Raw genomic sequence first — 8,703 nt, forward strand, 5'->3', positions numbered from 1 at the left:
GTGTTCAATGTGCAGAGGGGACAGCTGAGCACTCCTGCCTTCTTGACTTAGAGCGAGAGAGATTGCACCTGGAGTCGCAAGGGGGAGGGTGGGAATGTGCCACAAAAATGAGCCCAAATCATGTTTTTCAAAGTTCATTAATGAACATAGCACCTTCACGTTTAGCCATATCCATGTGCCTGTATCATTAACTACCTAATATTTTCCCTGCATTGAGTTACATTTTTTATATAGGAAATTGATTTTTAAAATTAATTACATATATATCACTACCGCAGCAAAAATACCAGTGTGAATTGCCACGAGCAGGAAGCAACCATAAAAGTAGCCAAAGCGCAAAAAACAGTGCTGTTATAGTTAATAACAGAGTTAATAAGCAGAGCTCATGAGCTTCCACAAGCATTCCCTTGAGGGATGGGCAGTGGCAGCCTTTGGAGTAACCTAGAACGATGTCGGGGCTGGAGTGATCAGTGTAAGAAAACCCTTGTTACGGCCGGTTTACCACTGCCCGGCAAAAGCCAGGGCAAGGAATAGTTCTTTACTGGCCAAGGGGAAACACTCAAGTCCTCCTCTCAATCAAAGCTCAAGGACCGCCTAGAGATCAGTACAGACCCAGGAGCTGCCAGCACTGGGGATCAAATAAATGGCCTACAAGGAATCTCATGCTGAGCAAGAAGTCAGGAACTTGAAATAAAACATCTCATGCGTGACTGGCTGGCTAGATAAATGAGCTAGATCTGCATTGTCTAAGATGGGGTCCACTAGACACCTGTGGCAATTGAGTGCTTGAAATGTGGCTAGCACTGAGAAAATGAGTTTTTTATTTTTTACTTAATTTTAACTAATTTGAATTTGAATAGCCGCATGCAGCTAGTGGCTACATTATAGGACAGCACAGGTTAGAGAATAACCATTACACCATAAAATCATCTGCTTTATTTCCTTGTAGCAATAAACAAATTTAGTAAGATCTCACACTTAATAGCAAGTCCAAATGGCTTTCTCCCCCTGCTTAGATGCAGGTGGATTTCAGTTCAGCCCCGGGGGCCGTCTCTCCTGCTGCTTTTGCCTCCTCATTAGATCCCCACACCTCCACCAAGGGATTGGGAGCCTCAGCCAGTCCTGCTCTCTCACAGATGGGGTCTCGGCTGTCTTGGCTGGTCACAGAGCTCTGCCCAAGTGGTGGCCTCACACCTTCCCTCCCAAGTTTGACTGATATTTCTGTAGCACTGTGTTGGCCCAAATGTTGTGCACTGAGGAGTTTCTATGTTTTTGAAGGCAGCGGGGCAGGTCAGTGAATCCAGGCTTCGGTTGGTGGGAGACCACAAAGAGCTATGCAAACTTTGTGTGGATTAAGTGATGTAAGAGTAAGAGGGTCATGTCAGCAATAGCGGGAAAGTGGTCGAATTTTGTCTGATCCCCAGGACACTGCGTTTGATTCTCAAGAATGGCGTTTTACTGAATTTTGCAAGACGAATTTCTCTATTGCACAGACAAGACTAACAGTATAAGAATGGAAGTCACAGAAACAATGACCTTATAAGACAAGTAGGAAAAAGTTTTGAGGTAGGACTTGAATGGTGATGGAGAGGTCTTGACCCTCAATGGGGGGCAAACGGTCAGGCCCAGGGAAGCTGTGGCACCTCAGGGGCTTCGATCTGGGTGCCATTACCCTTCACTCCCAAGTCCCTCCTGAGAGCAAAAGAGCATCCTGGAGCAAAGCAAAAGCACAAGAGGTTTCCCAGATCTACCAGAAGCGGAGGGTGAGACACAAGGACCAGAATGGAGAAGCAAAGAGGTTTAGACACAGAGAGAATTACAATGGGTTTGGTAACTATACCCCGAAGGGGAACTGGCTTTGTTTAAAGGGCCAAATTTTCCATGGAAGTCTGTCCATCCCTGAATATATTTCAAAGCTAGCTATGATGTGTATACAGATGTTAACATGAAAATTATATTTAAATAGTAGTAGTAAATAAGAGACTTTGGTTGAGTTATCTGACAGATTTACTCATAAAAATGGGAAACAGTTATTAGAATGTTGTCATTAAACAAAGACAAAAACAGGATTTATAAAAGAGACAGAAAAGAGAGGAGAAACAAAAAGCCACAGATCGCCTGGGAATGGGGAATTGAATTTTTCTTTTCCTTCGTAAACAAGGAAAGTCAAAAACCTGAGGACAGCAAAAATATCATAATAAATATTTTGAGCTTACTTTGCATCCTAGCCTAGACCAAACCAGAAGAATAGGTATCAACATCACTTTAGCAATAACCACGTGGCTTTCAACTTTCTTTACTGAGGCATGCTAAATAGAAGTGACGAAAAGTGTACACTTCAAAAACCTTCACCGGTGTAAACCCACCTGAATAACTACTGATGTAGCGCCCAGACTAAGGTGTAGAGCATTTCCAGACCCCAGAAATCTTCCTCCTGCCTCTTTCCATGCAAGAGCTCACAGAGTGATCTCCACCCCTGCCACCTGCCAACTCCTATCAATACAGGTTAGTTTTTCCTGCCCTTTACCTTCACATAAATTGAATCATAAAGTATGTACTGGGTTTTTTGTGGAAGAGGGGCATGGGTCTGACTTCTTTCACTCCACGTTGTGTCTGTGAAATTTATCCATGTTTCTCGTGTGGTTCTTTGTTTCTGTGTGTGTTCCTCGTATGAATATAACTCAATATATTTCTTTCTTCCACTATTCTTGGACACGTGAGTTGTTTCTAGTTTAGGATATTTTGAACTGGCATGAACTTTCTTTTAAATGTCTTTTGGTGGTGATGAAAATAATGAGCATAATAAGAACTTTTCATATATCGAGGCATATGGGGAAGCCATTTTTGTTTTAAAACCTGATTTGGCCTGAACTTGTTTTTCCCAAAGTGGCTTGACTTATGGCCTGTCAAACATGCACTGTATGCCTGCTTTAAACATTAAACATTATCCCAAAGCAAAGAAGGTACTCTATGAAGATAGGGATGAATGCCTCCCTTCCTCTGAGGCCAATCAATGCCAGCACTTCTTTGAAGACAAGCATTCCTTCCCAGAAACCAGGGTCAGATTGACCTGCTGTGTATGTGCTAAACTGCAGTGAAACATCTCCTTGTGACTTTGAACAAAAAGCTATTCCTATCACGCTTGATGTACGCTCTTTGTTCTGAAACGATATATAATCATGCTGTAAACCACACTTCTCCAGAGTGCATTCTTCCCTGGTGGAGACTACACTTGTGGTCTAGTCCTCAGCTTGGCTCAGATAAATCTCACCTTATCTTTCTTATCTACAGACTGGTTATTGATTATTTGTTTCAACAGTGGACATATTCACACATTTCTCTAGGGCAGCCCATTCCAATAGAAATATAATGCCAGTCACAGGAATTTTAAATTTTCTAGTAGATACATTTTCAAAAGTAGAGGTGAAATCTATCTCAATAATATTCTGTGAGACCTACCACATATCAAAAATATTATCATTGCAACATGTGACACTAGCAACATTTCGAGTGTTCAGTGGCTACATGTGGCTTGTAGCTACCATAGTGGACAGCACAGGTCTAAGGTATAGAGCTAAAAGTAGAATTTCTGGGCCACAGCACACAACTGTGTATGTACGACCATTTGCTGACAGTTACAAAAATTTTTCCAACATTGTTGAACTTATGTATACTCTTACCAGAAAGGAATGACAGTTTCCAGTGCTCCCCATACGGTCAACATTTGGAATTGTCAGTCTTTTTTTTTTTTTTTTTTTTTTTTTGGTCAGGTTTATGAGGTGATAGTTACATACAGTAAAATTCACCATATTAGATTACACTACGTATTTTTCAATGATATCATTTGTTTGCAAAGCTGGATTTTGGTGGTTGCTGTGATAAAAAAGCAAGTACCATGCGAATAATCCATGTGGAACAAGAAATGAAGGTGGCAGTTTGAGAAGCTGTGCAGTGCACAACACCAAGGTATACGTTTTTGAAATGTCAGAACACTGAAAAAAGCCAACCACTCTATGAACTTTTGCAGAGAGTCAAGAGAACACATAAGGATATCCACAGCACCAGCCACCTACCCACAAAATATAGAAATCTATGTGAACTCAGCAAACAACAGCACTCCCCAAGTAAAGTGATGTTCTTGTTGTCAGCCAGTGTATCAGGAGATTAGGGCAAACAGGAAAGAGAGAGAGAGAGAGAGAGAAAGAGAGAGAGAATTTGCAGCAATTAAAGATTATTCATTAACTAAATCAATTTAATGTTAGTCAAAGTTTTAAAGTTAACTATGGATCTTGAAATCATAAATTAAGCTGATACATATTGGTACAGGAGGATGTTGGAATCATATATTGGTATACATGGAATCATATATTAGAAGACACCTAAAAATATTTCCCCCAAATTGCAAATGGAATAATTGAGTCCTGAGGTTTCTAGAATTATAAGAATTTATCCCCTTTTAAAGATATCGTCTGGTATATTTAATTGGCTTGAACATACAACTTTAAAATTTTATCAGCTGAAATACTTATTGGAAGTAATGTTTGCTTATTTGACCAGTACAACCAGTATGGGAAATGTAGGAAGTCCAACTTAGTTACGATTTTCAAGCCAAAATAAACCCAAGACTTGAATATACTAGAATATTATGCTACCAGTATTTCCTACGTTACGAGAAAATCTGAAAGAAAATATGTAATAGTTTTTAGACAAAAATTATTAAACCATTCTAATTTTTCTGAGTCACTTTGATAAATAAAAAATCAACATGAGATAAACTTTTTCAATGCCATTATATATTAAATACTTAAATTATTTAAATTGTTTAAAAGTACTATGATTCTTCTCTGTTGTTAACTTGATTTATTTTCTTTTTTTGTACCAAGCAATCAAGACCATTAGCTTAATCTACGGCTAAATCTTTTATTTTTCCATGTTACAAATTCGGCAACAAATTTTTTTGTGAAGGAAATAGCACATTTAAAGCATAAGTAGTAAAACATTTTTTCTAGCAATTCTTAATTCTCTTATTTTAAATTTATATATAAATTTATATAAGTGATTATTACTGTCCTTAAACTAATCTGGGCAGTAATGCCTTTAAATTTTTAGAGACCTAATTTGTCTATTCCCTCCAGAGGAAGAGAAAATATGTTGATTTGCTTCTGAGAAAATATATTTATAAAAAGGAAAGGTTCCATCAACCTGCTGGGCATTCTAAAGGAACTAATTGTGGCAAGTAACATTATTTAAGGTGGAAACAGAGGCAATGATATCTATTAACAACGCTTACTGGTGAGGGAAACAAAAAGAAATAATGTAGCAACATGAGGTCCTTGAAGGACTCTCATTGCTAAAAATCGGAGTAATTCCATGATATCCTTTTGAGTCACACAAGATATCGTCTTTACCAGCATACGTATCTATGCATGAAGTCATTGCTTTTCATGATTTTATTAAGGGCTGAATTTGCTTATGGTTCTGGAAAGTATTAAATCTTGATTTGTATAGTTGTCAGAATTGTTCATGTTGCTGACGTAATTGCTTGTTTGTAATGATATAAATGTCTTTCCTCTCTTTTCTGTAGTCTAATTTAAACAATCTTTAAAAGATATTAAAGAAAAAATTTTTAGCTATTTAGAAACTTGAGTATACCAATCAAAGAAAGTGGCTCCTCGCAGGTTAGAAATTCAGTTTTCTTCCCGCACTAAGACTCCGTTTAAGTGTAGCAATTTATTAAAGCCAAGAGTTCCTGTGGAGGAATCGTGTGCATTCAGAGCATCCTTAATATGGATACTCCACTTTTCGCAGAAATTGGCAACGATTGATTGGGCCCATAATGTTCTCTCCATGGAGACACAAGAGGTGAACAACTTCTCATTGCTACTGTCTCCAGTACCAAGAAATACCGGAATCCTCAGCACAAAAGGCAATCAGAAAAGACTCACAGACCAGATTAGCTGTCATCTACTACCTAACAGGGAATGGATCCCTGTCAACCGCCATTTGCTGTCCAACATATGCAATAGAATATCTCTGTGTAATGTTCAAACCCCCTTCTGTCGTACCTCCCCCTTAGTTAAGTCAGGAGAGCACCACCCCCCTTCTTAGAATATCGTGGATAGATGTACAGAAAGATTGTTGTGTTGGCAAATAATGAAGAAAGGGACATTGATAGAGTTGGAAAAGAAATTGGACAATAATTTGGTACCCCCTCTCTGGAAGGCAAATTTGCAGGATTTACTAAAATTAGGAGCATATAAACACCACAATGTAGCAATTGCACCGCCAGCTGTCCACACTATGGAAATACCTGCATAAGTAGCCAAAGATATGTGAACAAGAATGAGGGTTGCAGCATGATTTGTAATCATAAAACCATGAAACCAACTTAATTTAAAAAGCAATATGAAAAAGGTTAAATAAATAACGCACAAACTATGGAAGAAATGTCTTTGTCAAAAATAATGCAGAGGATGACTATGATGATGATTCCACTGATCACAACATTGTTGATAGAGCCATTACCAAATCCAGGCACGTCCTGGGGATAGGACACTTTTGCTGGCCTCACATTACAGATGAAAAAATTGTGGCACATCAACACCAAATCCTGGCAAGGATGTGGAGCAACAGGAACTCTCATTCATTGCTGGTGGGAATGCAAAGTGGTACAGCCACTTTGGAAGACAGTTTGGCAGTTTCTTACAAAACTAAATATATTCGTAACATATGATCCAGCAATCACACTCCTTGCTATTTATCCACAGGAGTTGAAAAGTTATGCCCACGCAAAAACTTGCACACGGACGTTTATAGCAGCTTTATTCATAATTGCCAAAACTTAGAAGCAATGAAGATGTTTTCCAACAGTTGCATGGATAAATAAACAGTGGTACACCCAGACAATGGGATATTATTCAGCACTAAAAAGAAAGGAGCTACCGAGCCATGAAAAGACATGGAGGCATCTTCAATGCGTATTACTAAGTGACAGAGGCCAAGGCGAAAAGGCTCCATACTGTATAATTCCAACTCTACAACATTCTGGAAAAGGCAAAACCATGGAGAGAGGAAAAACATCAGTGGTTGTCAGAGGTGCAGGGAGGGGGATGAATGGGCGGAGCAGGAAGGATTTTTAGGGCAGTGAAAATACTCTGTATGATACTATAATGGTGGATACATGCCATTATATGTTTGTCCAAACCCATGGAATGTAAAACACCAGGAGTGAACTGCAATGTAAACTATGGACTTTGGGAGATTATGATGTGTCAATGTAGATTCACCAACTGTAACGACTGTACCGCTCTGGTAGGGATGTTTATGAAGAGGGAGGCTATGCATATGGGAGGGGGACAGGGAGCATATGAGAAATCTCTGTACCTTCCCCTCTGTCTTGAAATGAGTACAGCCATGTTTGGCCATTCCGTTGACCTACAGCCACCAGCACACAAAGAAATATAAAGCGGCTTTCTGTGTGGTGGGAACTGGCCCTTCTCCCATGGAGAGAGTTGCAAATTGGAACACTTCAAGGCTCTTTGGGCATCGTAGTTCGGGACGGACTGGCCAATGTGCTGGGCTGGGACGATAACCAGGGAGAACAATGCACATACACAACTGCTGGGCTGGGACGATAGCCAGGGGGCTCAACGCACGGATGACACTGATAACCATTTGTGCATGGGAACACTAAATGCTTGCTCTGCAAACTCTGTAACTGCTTACTCTGGAAATTACTGATGCTATATAAACTGCTGGAAACTGAGGCCTGGTGAGAGTCTCACCTGTGGAGGGCACGCCTTGCCCAGGACCTCTGATGATCGGAGTCCTGCCTAGCCGAGTCGACTGAAGGGACTCTCCCTGGCAGTGGGGCGTGGATGTTGTGAGTAACCGATCTGATGTGTTTTCTTTTCGGTCAACCTGGTGTTTCTCTTTCCGGTTGATTTGTGTCATTTCCCTTCAGTCGATTTGGTGTTTCCCTTTCCGATCAATCTGATGTTTTTCCCTCTCATTATATGACCTATTCGAATCTGCTGCTATCTCAGTTGATCTGGTGTTTCCCTTTCTGATCGATCTGGTGTTTTTCCCTTTAATTATTTGACCTATTCGGATCAGTTTGCGGACTATCGCCTTTACTCTCCTGTGTATAATAAAATATACCTTCAGTCCATTTGTTTGGAGTGGAAAGTTTCTTTTATGTCTCCGATCGAATCCACCGAACCTCTCAAAACACCCTCCAATTTTGCTCTGAACCTGAAATGCTCTAAAAAATAGTCTTAGTTTTAAAAGTAAGCACACTTGAGAAACTCAATCTTCCCAAAGTAAGCATTTTGAAAAATGAATGCAAGCATGTCTAGAAAATTAGACACACACACACACACACACACAGAGACATTGAAGGAACAGAAGTTCGACTTACTCTTCCAAGCCTATAAAGGGCAGAATAAAGATTTCATCCCACCACACCAGAACCCGCGTTCCTAGGTCTCTGTTTCAGAAATTCCTCTAATTTCCGTATAAACGGGACATCCCAGCAGATGTTGTGTGAGAATCGGGTTGGGGACGTGGGATGGCTCCTGACGGGTATTAGACGTGAGGTGGATAGGACCCAGAACACAGGAGGGTAAATTTTATATGAGGGAATCCACAGGTGACCAAGAGCAGGAAACAGAGGAGGCTCAGTTAAAAACCACACCCACTCTA

The sequence above is a fragment of the Diceros bicornis genome, chromosome 4 (genome assembly GCF_020826845.1).
Source record: "Diceros bicornis minor isolate mBicDic1 chromosome 4, mDicBic1.mat.cur, whole genome shotgun sequence".
NCBI classification, from domain to species: Eukaryota; Metazoa; Chordata; class Mammalia; order Perissodactyla; family Rhinocerotidae; genus Diceros; species Diceros bicornis.